The 12,446-nt window shown below is 42.4% G+C and overlaps 1 protein-coding gene across 1 annotated transcript in view; it reads right to left on the bottom strand.

Annotated features, from left to right (window-relative positions):
• The window catches only part of LOC113011576 (NLR family CARD domain-containing protein 3-like), an 83,892-nt gene that overhangs the window by 28,413 nt on the left and 43,033 nt on the right, over positions 1–12,446 (bottom strand).

The following is a 12,446-nucleotide window of genomic DNA, read 5'->3' as shown; positions in this document are numbered from 1 at the left end:
TGTGTGTGTGTGTGTGTGTGTGTGTGTGTGTGTGTGTGTGTGTGTGTGTGCACATTAATAACACACTGATGTATGTTAGTTTGATTTATGCTATATCTGAGAAAACAACTGCAGAATTTTACATCAAAGTTTCCAAAGCTGATGTTTTGTTGTTCACTCTGTTTTATATTCATATAGTTTGTTGTTTTTAAATCAGTGGACAAAATAAATATTATCACACAAAATCCAGGGTGAAACATAACCAAATAACCTAAATGGTGAAGTCATTATAGAAGTACATGTTGCAAAGGTCAGCCTCCTGTATAGACTGCTAAACTGTCTGGGGGGCCCTGCCTGTCCTCGTTGGATAAGCTCCACCCCTTTTCCATAAGACGGAGACATTTGTATGAAAATAGATGGGCAGTAAAATAAAAAATAAAAAATATTATGGATGACTCTGTAAATCAAAGTCGGCCTGAGGCAGAAGCAGAAACCATGAGGAGCACAGCACCACTCCCAGAAGGGCACGAAGTGAAGCCATAGCTGCTGAAGAGTGAAGACGTGATGATGGAGGAGATCACAGATGAAGATCTGCTGCCTGCTGACTCTTTATATAGAAGAGTGAGACTATCTCCCCACCAGCAGCTGCACTTATACAAACCCCAGGTGCTGGGATGGCTTTGAACATGTGACATTTTCTGCAAACACATGGACAGTTTCATAACCACAAAGATTATTCCTGCAGCGGCAGAATCGTATCCACTGTGTGAGAGGTGAACGTCAGACAGTTCTTAGAAAATGTAGTTTCTCTTTAAGCTTTTAACGTCTCTTTTACCCCCATTTGTCTAAAACTACTTGACAGCCCTTCATGTCAGAGGTTTATTACCTGTGCAGGATGGAGCACATGGTCTCAGTCAGGCTGGACACGATCACTCCTACAGGAAGTAAATGTGATTTTATTTCACCTGTGAAATGATGAAAAACAGCAGAATAGCTCACGCTAACAAACGGGTGTTGAAATGTTTCATTTTCTGCTGTTTCACAGGTCAAAAAGGGCGTCGAAGCAAACTGAAGCTGAGCTGCTGCTGCTGTTGTAGTGCAGCATCTGCTGTGTGCTTCATCAGAGAACCTTCTGTACACAGCAGACAGAGGCTGCTGCCACTGAAGTCCATCTGCTAGAGAGCTTTAAACACTGGTTATTGAAGTGGCTTTGATGATACTGATACACAGTCTTTGCTGCTGTCACAGGACAGGGATCCACCAGGGAGTAGTTGTCAGGATAAAGAGCCTTCGCTTCTCTAAATATAAACTGGATACTTGTAGGAAACTTTGGGAAGCAGCATTTTTCCTCATATCGTCTAAACTGAAGTTAGCTCAGGTGCTTCTTCCATACTTGCTCTGCAGAAAGCCAAAGAGTTTGGAGCTCTGCAAACATTTGCAGCACAGCTGGATGTTTGTAACTTTGGTCACCTCTGTATCATCCCTCAGATTCTTTCTGCACAGCTTTGAAACCACGACAGCACGAGTGATGCTGAGGAGACGTCCAGTTTAAACAGACCTTTATTCCTGGAACACAAACACATGAAGTGATGCTGCTAAAGAAGAACATTTAATCGCACTAATGAATCAAGCATCTGTTTGTCTGTCAGTCTGTCAACAGTTCCTCTGATCGACTTCAGACTTGGTGGGTATTTTGTTTTTGCAGCGGTCAAAGTCGATCAGCGTGTTGCTTTGTCTGCTGTAAATCTGCCTGTACAAAGGGAAACATGCATGTTTTAGATGCAAACTCACAACATGGCTGCATTTTTGTGATTATGTGTATTTTATATTGATTTATTCTATTATGTTTTGTATATGAATCTTTACAAGTGTGTCGATACAAAGGCTTGATTAAAACAAAGGTCTCAGCTGTGCTGTTAGGGATGCTCTCATATTTGTTTCAAATGTAATAAATCAAAGGATTTCAGGCTTTTCATCCTTTTTATTTGTTTGGTTCTAACAGCAGCTGGATAAAAACATGCAGGTGATGAATATAATTGTGTGATATTATGAGCATTGTGAATAAAGAAAGAGCAGAGATAGTAAAAAGGAAACAGGTGATGGACGTGAGATTTTCAGAACAAAAGCTCCTCAGTGAGACGATCACCTGGACACAAGGTCAGGCAGCTGGGACTCATCTAGAGAGCAAAATGGAAAAGTGATCTGTGCAGAACATCACTGTTGATTGCAGTTATTTACATCAGACTTCTTCTCTGAGATAAGAGCACCATTTGTGGGAAAGATGACAGTATTTCCAGGCTGGATGCTGTTTGCAGGGAGAACTGAATGAAAGTCTCCTGCACCTCAGCGCTGAGGTCCACACCTGTGAACACAGATGAGGTCAATCTGCTGCAGCACGTAGAGCTTTACTGATCAGCAGGTTCAAAGGATTCAGCAGAGCGTAGAGTCAGAGCTAAATGCCACATCACCATAGAGTTTGTTAACAACAGCTTTCTTTGCCCTTTGTCTCGATGGACTGAATCAGGGATACTCGTCATACTTCACCTCAACCACGTCACTGAGAGACCCCAGCCTGACACAGCAGCAGAGATGATGAAAGCAGAAACAGCAAACAGATGCTTCAGTTGTGTTTCTCTCTGTGTGTGCGCTCACGCCCACTTGTGTGTGTGAACTTTCCACGTACCTCAGCTTGTTTCTCCAACATGAGCCATCAGGGCTGAAAAACATCACTAACACATGAATTCTTTCTCTTTTTGTTATCACCTGTGATCATGTGTCTCATGTTTCTGTCATTCACCAGTTCTTGTATAGTTACGTGTAACTAGACTTCTGTGGGACGTAAATGATTGTTTTGTATGCAGATCTGTACAAAGGATGTAAACACTTGATTACAAAGGAGATCTGAGCTGTGTTGTTGTGGATGGACTTCAACGTATTTGTTAAAAAAGAGAATAAAGCAAAGTGTTTTAGCTGTTTGGGAGTTTTTGTTTGATTCCATTCAGTTTTATTTCTATGGAGTCAAATAATAAGAAAGGCTCTAGAACAGCCCTGAGTTTGTCCAGGTGACACTCCTCTGAAGAACAAAGACAAAGAGGAAGAAGGGGATTCGTTTTCAAGTCTTGTTTCTTTCAAAATAAAAGCTGAAATGTTTTGGAAGCATGATAATATTTCAGCCAGGATGCCGTCTCCAAGGAGACCTGCACCTCAGCGCTGAGCTCCACATCACGCCCTGTGAAAGCACATATATAAATCTGCTGCAGTGAGAAGAACTTTACCCAACACAAGTGTAGAAGTAGACATTTGACTTTACCTACAACCTGTTAACAACAAAGCTTTCATTGCCTCTGCTGTTGATGTCATGTAGGACTAATCATACTTCACATCAGCCATGCACACGTCAGAGGATCTCCAGGCTTCCAGTGATAAAGCCAAGCAGATGATGTGAACATAGCAACAGTAAAACATGCATCATAATCAGCTGTATGTGTCGACTATGTGGCACCTCAGTCTTGTTGGCATGAAGAAAAGTTGTGTAACATGTAGCATAAGGGCTGCAAAGACATCATGTAGACAGCAGTCGTCTGTTAGTCGTAACGTATCTCCTGTTAAAGAGTTAAATGTGCGTTCTCCATCTCTGTCCTCTCACAGCTCGCCGTATACCAACTCCAGCTGTGGTAACCATGGCTGTGCCCATCAACACGCTGAAGCTGAGACGCCACCCGTCAAAATAAAAGTCTTAGTTCTGATATTTTGTAATGAGTTTGTAGATTTCCCACAGCTGATCGTAACAGCAGGCTGCCGGTTTGAAGAAGCCAGTTCAGGAATACTGGAACAGAAGCTAAACAAAGTCCTGCTGTGAACAGCAGCAATATGGATTTTACACATCCATCCATCTTTTCAGCTCAGGGTCGTGTGTGTGTTTGCACCATGTTTACAGAAACTGGAACGTGACTCCACTTGTGGACAAAATGAGCGTCGCCAAGAGTTTGAAGGCGTTTTTGAGACTAAACATGGTGTTTTAGTGTCAGGGGTACGATTAGGTTGTGGTTAGGTTTAGGGCTGAAGGTTAGGGTCAGGCATTCAGTTTTTAGGGTTAGGTAAAGCATTACATCAATGTCCCCACGGAGATATGAAAACAGGACTGTGTGTGTGTAACCCTATCCCAGCTGTTATTAGGCAAGAAGCAGTTAACCTGTGGGAGGATGTCAGGGTACCAGGAGAGAATCAGACATGGATTCAAACCCAGGACCTTCTTGCTGAGAGCAGGTTGATCCCACCTACAAAGATCATCTGTTTAAACGTGCGCTGTAACTGAGTACTTTTTAAACATGAGAAACCGAATATAAGGGTTGCTCTGCCACTGCTGCCTTGACCGGTTACTTCATTTTATCCAGTGACCACGTTGGCAGCATCAAAGCTGAGTAAGGCCACGCCCACACTTACACCGGGATTTTTGAAAACGTAGATTTTTCTGAGCGTTTGCGCCTTTCATCCACACGTAAACGACGTTTTCACTGAAAACTGAGATTTTTGAAAACGTCTTGTTAAGTATAATTGTTGAATGTTGCCATTGTGTTTCTTAAATTTGTACAGCATTAGTTCAAGCAGTAGGATCAAAGCCATTCCTTTGATCCTGACCACCTCTCCAGCCACTCTGTGCTGGGGGAGGTTTTATTGTAGATACATCCTCTCTGAAAGATCTGTTTCTTTTGATGTAAACTTCCTGGGTTTATGACCCTTTGGTCAACAGGAGGTCTGACACACACACACACACACACACACACACACACACACACACACACACACACACACACACACACACACACACACACACACAGTGTATACATTTACATACAGTGCCTTGTCTTTGTAACCAAAGGGGGTTGCAAGGGGAGGTGTTTAGTAAACTATTGTTTGAAGTTTGTCAATAAAAGGCAGCGAGAGGAGGCCACCATGGGGTCATTTGTGGTGCTGGACACAGACGAGGCCTCCCTTGCGCAAGTAATCGATCGATCGACTGTCTTGTTTTCTTCATGATGAATAAGTCTCTAGAATTAGTGGGGTTTGTGGAAACACAGACCCAACACATACAGCTGCAGGTCAAAGGTCAGAAACGCCCGCTCTTTGTACGGGTCAGCAGTTAGTACTGCAGAGGTCAGAGATCAGCTTGCTGACAAACCATTTGAAACAGTTTGGAGCTAAAAGCACAACAGCAGAGGAAAGAAGAGACACTGCAGAGATGATGCAAAATATTGTGTTTTGTTCTCAGCTGTCAAAAAGTGTAACACACGTGTTCCAGCACAGCCTTTGTGTACTTTCACTTCTCCATACTGTCCATTGGAAATCCTGTTTGTTACTTTTTGATTTCAGTCCATGTGTCCAAAGCAAACTTCTGTCCCACACTTTCTCTGCTGACTCTTCACCGATGCTCAGATGATCTCAGATGATTTCACCAGAACTCATCAAAATTCGGGCTCCACAGAAACCCAGACGTCACTAAACAAGCGTAACAAGCAAAGTGAAAACTGGTCGTTCAGCTTTATTGACCAAAGATAAGCTCACATGTCACCTCATGACACAGACACTTATTTCCACAGCATGCACGAGGACTGACAATAAGTGTCTATAAAGCCACTTCTATCTGCCACACCTGTGCTTCTGTCATGGTTGCTCTCCTCTCACTCTGTCATTTATCCACAGTCTGCCTCCCTCTGCTCCGTCAGCTGACGTCCTCTCTACACCACCTGCTGTGTTTTATCCTGCAAAAACACATTTAAGAAGCGTTGCACCGAGTAACGGGAGGAACTGCTATAAAATCCATTTAAAGGAGGTGGTGCTGAGTGCTGTGACTGGGGTCCCACCACTGACATCACGGGTGGAGGACATGTTGGAAAACTGCTACAAAGTGCTGTGCAGCCAGCAGAGCTTACAGTCTGTCCTGTGTGTCATACAGGCTCTCACACTTAGTGTTTCTGTGACACATTGAAGAGAAGTTTGTGTTGTTCACAGTTGTGCTTGTACTGAGTGACAGCTGACATGACCTAACAGGAATAATGTGTCTGTGCTGAATGAGAAGTAACACACAATGAAGTCTTGATGCATCTCAATCATCCAGGAAAGTGAGTCTGTTGCTTCTGTTCATCTGGACGCAGCGTTTTGTGGGAGAAACGTGTCGTCATCATCAGGTGACGTCTTCAGTCTCAGCTGCAGGTTTCAGTCTTACAAACAGGACATTTGCATAAAGACTGAAAGCAGCTGCAGGAACGATGGGCTGGGAGCTCCGTTCCTTCATCTTAATTATGCAGATTCTCAGGACCATTGATCAACAACCACTGATCCATGTCCATGAGTCCCATTCACAGAGATGTGGGAATGGCTGCAGTCACAGCATGTAAGATGGAAATAAATGAGAAGTATTTAGCTGAAGTGGATTTGATTTATGTTACTTCTTTTTTAACTTGTAGTTCTACATTGGAAGATTATTGTGATATTGGAATATAAAAATACATTTATATTCTATTATTTTCTCAAAATAAGCGTCACACTCGTGGAAGCCGGTGTAGCCGCCGAAACGCCTGCATTTATGGAGACTTTCAGCCCCAGGTAGGCCAGTTATGGATCTTCAGATCCACATTATGTCAGCAGCTGTTCTCCACCGTGAACTGTGTTCAAACAAACACGCTCACGCCTCACAGACGACAGCTTACAGTCCTGTAGAGATAAAGTGACTTCGTACAGCCCCGTCTTCAGTCTTGTGGAGATGATCTCGACGCTTTGGTGGATGTTACTAGCTCCTATGCAGTATTTTGTAAAGACATGATTATACCCCGTAAGCGCGTTAAAATTTACGCTAACAATAAGCCATGGCTCACTAAAAGTGTCAAATCCTGTTTAAGGAAAAAGAGACAGGCCTTTAAAGAGGGGCTGTTACCGATTTTCAGACAGCTACCAAGGAAATGAAAATCGAGATCTTGAAAGCAAAACAGACAAAAACCTTCTTGAAAGCAAATTTGCTGCAAAAACTTTTGGGTCTGCCTGGACTTGTATGAAAACCATAGCAGGGTTTCAAAATCCCCAGAGCAGCAGTCAGGTCATTTTAGATGTTTTAATTCAGACAGAGATTTTCAAATGCTTTAAACATGTTTTCTGCTCGTTTTAGTTCTTCTGATTTCAGCGAGGATATTTGGGAACTGAAACAGAAACTGAGAGATACTCAGCACTTTATCATTGAACTCAGCGATGTTAAAAAGGCCTTTCATACAGTCAATGTGAACAAGAGCCAGGTCCTGATAATATTAGTGGCCGCCTAATTAAACCTTGTGCTGATGAACTCAGGCCTATATTTCAGGTTATTTTTAACAAATCCTTGCAAACACAACATGTGCCCTCTCTTTGCAAAGAAGCAGTCGTGGTTCCTGTCCCTAAATCTAAACGACTTCAGGCCTGTTGCCTCACTTCAGTTGTCATGAAAGTCTTTGAAAAAATCCTCAGAAATGTGATTATGAAGAGACTGAAGGTCAGCTGGATCCAATGCAGTTTGCATACAGGCCCAACAGAGGAGTGGAGGACGCACTTTTGACTTTACTAAATCTGATTCTTAAACATGTAGAGAGTAAAGGGACTTTTGCAAGACTTCCTTTCATTGATTTTTCTTCGGCTTTTAATACAACACAGCCCCATATTTTAATTAAAAGACTTTTAGAACAGTTTGAAATCAGGAAAAACCTGCTGGGCTGGATTTTAGATTTTCTAACTGACAGGTCACAAAGAGTGAGAATAAATGGGGTTCTGTCTGACCCAGTGTTCTCCTCCACAGGTTCTCCTCAAGGCTGCGTCCTATCGCCCTTATTATTCACTCTCTATACAAACATGTGTCAGGGCAGACATGAAAACAGGGTCATTATTAAATATGCAGATGACTCTGTTATTGTCAGCTTACTGAAAGAGGGTGAAACTGACCACGGCCCAGTCATTGATGACTTTGTTCAGTGGTGGGAGGAGTCTTATCTCCAGCTGAACATATCTAAAACAAAAGACATGGTTGTTGATTTTAGGAAACAACAAAATGGGCACGGAGTCACTTTAATTAAAGGTCAGAAAATAGAGCAAGTACAATCATATAAATATCTTGGGACCATAATCAATGAAAAACTGAACTTTGATCAAAATTGCAAATCAGTTTGTAAAAAGGGTCACCAGCACCTTTATTGTCTTAGGAAACTTGTTCATTTCCACATTGACCAAAAAATGTTAACTTTGTTTTCTCGTTCTTTTATTGAGTCTGTTTTATCCTTTTGTTTGGTGGCATGGTTCGGTCAGACCTCTGTCACAGAGAAAAACTCTCTGAATCAGATAGTGAGATGGTCCAGTCGTCTGATAGGTGAGCCACAGTCTTGTTTAGCCTCCCTGTACTCTGAGCAGGTACAGAGGATGGCTTTATCAATCCTTAAAAATGGTTCCCATCCTCTAAGGGGTGAATTTCAGCTTCTTCCCTCAGGACGGAGGTTTCTATTTCTGAGATGCAGGACAAAGCGTTATAAAAACAGCTTTGTCCCCGTTGCTGTCACTGAATTAAATAAGAACTGTTTTTGATTCGAAATATTAAAGTATGTGTCACAGTGAGTTTTATATATTTACTAGGTATGTGTGTTTTTAAAGGGATGTCAAATGCTGTCATTTTTCTGAGTTACTAGGTTAACAGAGGTTAGCAGTAACAGTACGGGGAAGTATATTGTGTTGTTCTTTTGTTGTTTTTTATTTTATCCTACTTTACTTTGTTATTTTGATTTTACCTGTTGTGAGTGCTTCCCGTAATTCTCCTTTTTCTTGCGCCGCTGCGGCCAGAGTTCACAACATTACATATTTTTGTATCTATAAACAGGAAGCTGACACTCTCCAGACTTTATCAAAGGTGTGAGCGTCACAGCAGAGGCCTTTGTGTCAACGTAGCTGAAGACAAAACACAGAAACACATGAAGGAGATTTTCCTGGCCTGGATTTTATACAAATATTCTGCAGTACATCAAAAATGAAAGAAAACCATTAGTCAACATATGAACATCACCTCTGAAGTTACAGAGCTTTGATTGGAGACACAGCTGAGCGTTTTGCATTTTGCATAATTAATTACATAATTAATGATGTAACCATAATTAAATGGTTACATCATCTTTAAAGTCCCCAGAGATCAGGAAAAGGGCCTGAGGGTGCTGTGTTTGGAGTCTGCTGGTTACAGTGTGCAGGACCTCACAGGCTGCTGCAGCGTTAGCAGAGGGCGGGACATACACAGCTATCATAATCACGTGTGTAAACTCTCGTGGTAGATAGTACGGTCTCATGCTAACCGCTAGCAGCTCAATGTCCTTACAGCATAGCGTCTCTTTGATAGAGAAATGCCCAGAGTTACACCATCTATCGTTCACAAACACAGCCAGACCCCCTCCTCCCTTCTTACCACTCTCCGCTGTTCTGTCATAAGAGGCTCAGCAGCTAAAGCAGCACACCTGGGTCTCCCAGCCTATTAAAAGCAGCCCTTTGCTTCACCTGCTTCACTAAACATTATTATTTTAAGCAGAGTGGTGTGATTTATGTAGGCATTGCTGTGTGACAGGATGACTTTTCTTGCACACCCACCAAATGAGGGCGCACATGCTTCCACGCCCACTGGTGACTGCACACATCCTTTCAAGGAAGCATTTCATTCATCCCTAACAAATGGAACAAAACACTGTGCAGCGTGTTCAGGTTTGAACGTGGCCCTGGCCTCTCTCTGCATCCACCTGGCACATGCAACACACATCCACCCCCTGCTGAACTGCTTGTATTTGATGTGTTGAAGTTTTGGTAAAGTTTGAATAAATTCCACTTTATTTATAGGAACATTTCATCTGTGGACTCCTGCTTCCCCTCTCCTTGAGCCAGTTTGTGACGGGAACATGACATAAGAAAAGTAATTTATCCCTTTTTGATTCTGTGTATCTGGCGCTCATCCAGTGAGTTCACACTTGGCAGAAACAGACTGAATTTGTCTGGAGAACTTTGGCTTCAGCCAAGTTAGATAAACACACTGTGTCTCTGTCAAAACAGCAGTGTAGTTGTGGCACCCCTGTGAGGGAATGAGCACATGAATATTATTTTGTGTAAAACACTCATGTAACGGGACATTTTTCATTGCTATATGTATTTATTTTCAGTTTCTTTAAGAGGATAGAAAATCCATGTAACAGGGATTCATTTTATGTTAGAAAGCAGTGAGGGCGGAACTTTGGTGCTTGCTCCGGGGTTTCGGGGAGCAGTAAGTGGAGCCCACCTTCCGCTGCTTCCTCAGACACGTTCTGGAGGAAAGCAGAGACGCATCGTGTCTTCCTTACTCTGCTCTTCACCTGCTTTTACAGGTCGGTACATGGTGCTCGCACCGAAAATGTTGTTTATTGTCACCATGGTTACCCAGGTTAATGTGAATGGGAGAGTTAAGGCGGTCCGCCAAAGTTATTTATATGTAAACACGGGAGAAAACCAGAGGAGTGTCCCGCGCGACCGCACCGCGAGCCCGCTCGTTAGGTGGAGCGCTCGTGAAGCAGAGTCAGTGCGCTCCTATGCTCTGTGCAAACGTGTTGTAATGCTCCAATCAAATCAGTTCTGTGAGATGTGAATGTTAATAGTTCTGTTAAAGTGACTGAGTAGATTAGCTAGTGTAACACAAGCACTCTGAGCAACTCTGTGTAGCTAACAGAGGCATTCATGGGTTGATTAAACAAGCTGTGTTTCATGATGCACTAAATAGTGATTTTGCCAGTAAATTACTGGAGGGAACAAATGTAATGTATTTACCAATGCTGTTATTGAATAGAACTGTTTAGCCAGTAAGACACTGCAGAAGACAATGTGATGTGTTTATTGATATGATAAAAGGATGTAGCTGTTATGGAAAGAAGTGTGAACTTGAGAAACTGAACCAGTTAAAAAGAGTATATTTCACTGATGTTGTGAAATAAGTAAATGTAATTGATGTGAATGAGGAAGCAGCTGAACAGTATATTGAAAGCTCATGTTTAGTGTTTTATAGCATTTATTTGTGTGAAATAAATCAGACTCAGACACGTTCTGGAGGAAAGCAGAGACGCATCGTGTCTTCCTTACTCTGCTCTTCACCTGCTTTTACAGGTAACATATTTGTCATCGAGCTCTTCATCCTTGGGACCCGTAACATAGTAACTTCTTCATTGTTATACTTCTATAGTTTTCCCATTTTGTGAGCTGTGGATGTGGAAAGTGTCTCAGTGACACATCCACATGAAAACGGCGTTACCTTCGTTCATTTGCACGTCAAATGAACGAGCTGTTTGGACTTTAACGTCACAGCTGATGCTTCGATACTCGAACTCAAGAGTTCAGCTTCCACTCAGAGGTACAAGTACACACAGCAAAGATAAACGTGTACACAAGGTGGAACCCACAAGTGCACAGCTCCAACCAGAGATGGGCAGTAATCAGATTACTTTTTTCAAGAAACGAGTAAAGTGAGGGATTACTATTGCAAAAAAGGTAATTAGATTACTGTTACTTTCCCGTAAGCACGCTGCGTTACTGCGTTACTAAAACCGCAGCTGTGTGCAGATGAACAATGGATAATCTATCGAGTGTGGAGAGAGTGTGAGCGTGCAGCGTTTAAAGCGTGGAAGCACTGACCTTACTTTGAGTTTGACTCTGTAAAAAGTGACAAAAACATTAGCATCCGCTGTTCACTGCGTGGGAAGACAACATGCTCACTCACTATGTGTTAATGGGCATGCTTATTTATAACTTTGATAAAATGTCATAAAAATAATTCCATGCCAGCTCACCATTGGTGATCAGGTAGTTTCTGTTCCAGTTCCAGTCCCATAAATCATGAAGCTTGCTGCCAGAAAAGCTTCAAATCTCCTTTGAAAGCTGTTTGTGGTCTTGATTGTGGGAGCTTCAGTTGTCTGACTCCAGCTGCCACACAGTGCTCACTGATATCATTTGCAAAAACCCCAGTGTGACAATATTTATCAGTGAAGCAGAAATCAGGAAGTGACGACTTTTCTTTGAACATTTGCTCAGGCTAAGCTGTGCTTTCTACCACAGTTGGGAATTTCCTGGTTTACAACAAATTATTGTGTCAACACCGCATAAGATTTCAAACTACAGGAAAATCACTGGAGTTATAAGAGGCAGACAACGACACACACACCACATGCATGCTGTTGCTATTTATTGTGGATTAACCTGTCAAGGGCAAGAACAAAAGAATTCTGCCTCAAATACAGGAAATCATAGCTTTCCTGTATTTCCTCCATTGTTGGCATGCTGGTTAGTGCTGTTGCTCCACAGTAAGAAGGTCCTGGGCTAAATTATCCATGAATGTAAACGGCTGTGTGTTTCTATCTGATAGACTGGTGAGCTGTCCAGGGTGTACCCTGCCTGGTAACCTATCACTTCAGGGT

This window comes from Astatotilapia calliptera, chromosome 19, assembly GCF_900246225.1.
Source record: "Astatotilapia calliptera chromosome 19, fAstCal1.2, whole genome shotgun sequence".
Taxonomy (NCBI): Eukaryota; Metazoa; Chordata; class Actinopteri; order Cichliformes; family Cichlidae; genus Astatotilapia; species Astatotilapia calliptera.
The sequence above is the reverse complement of the archived record's forward strand: the minus strand, read 5'-3'. Positions and strand labels throughout refer to the sequence as shown.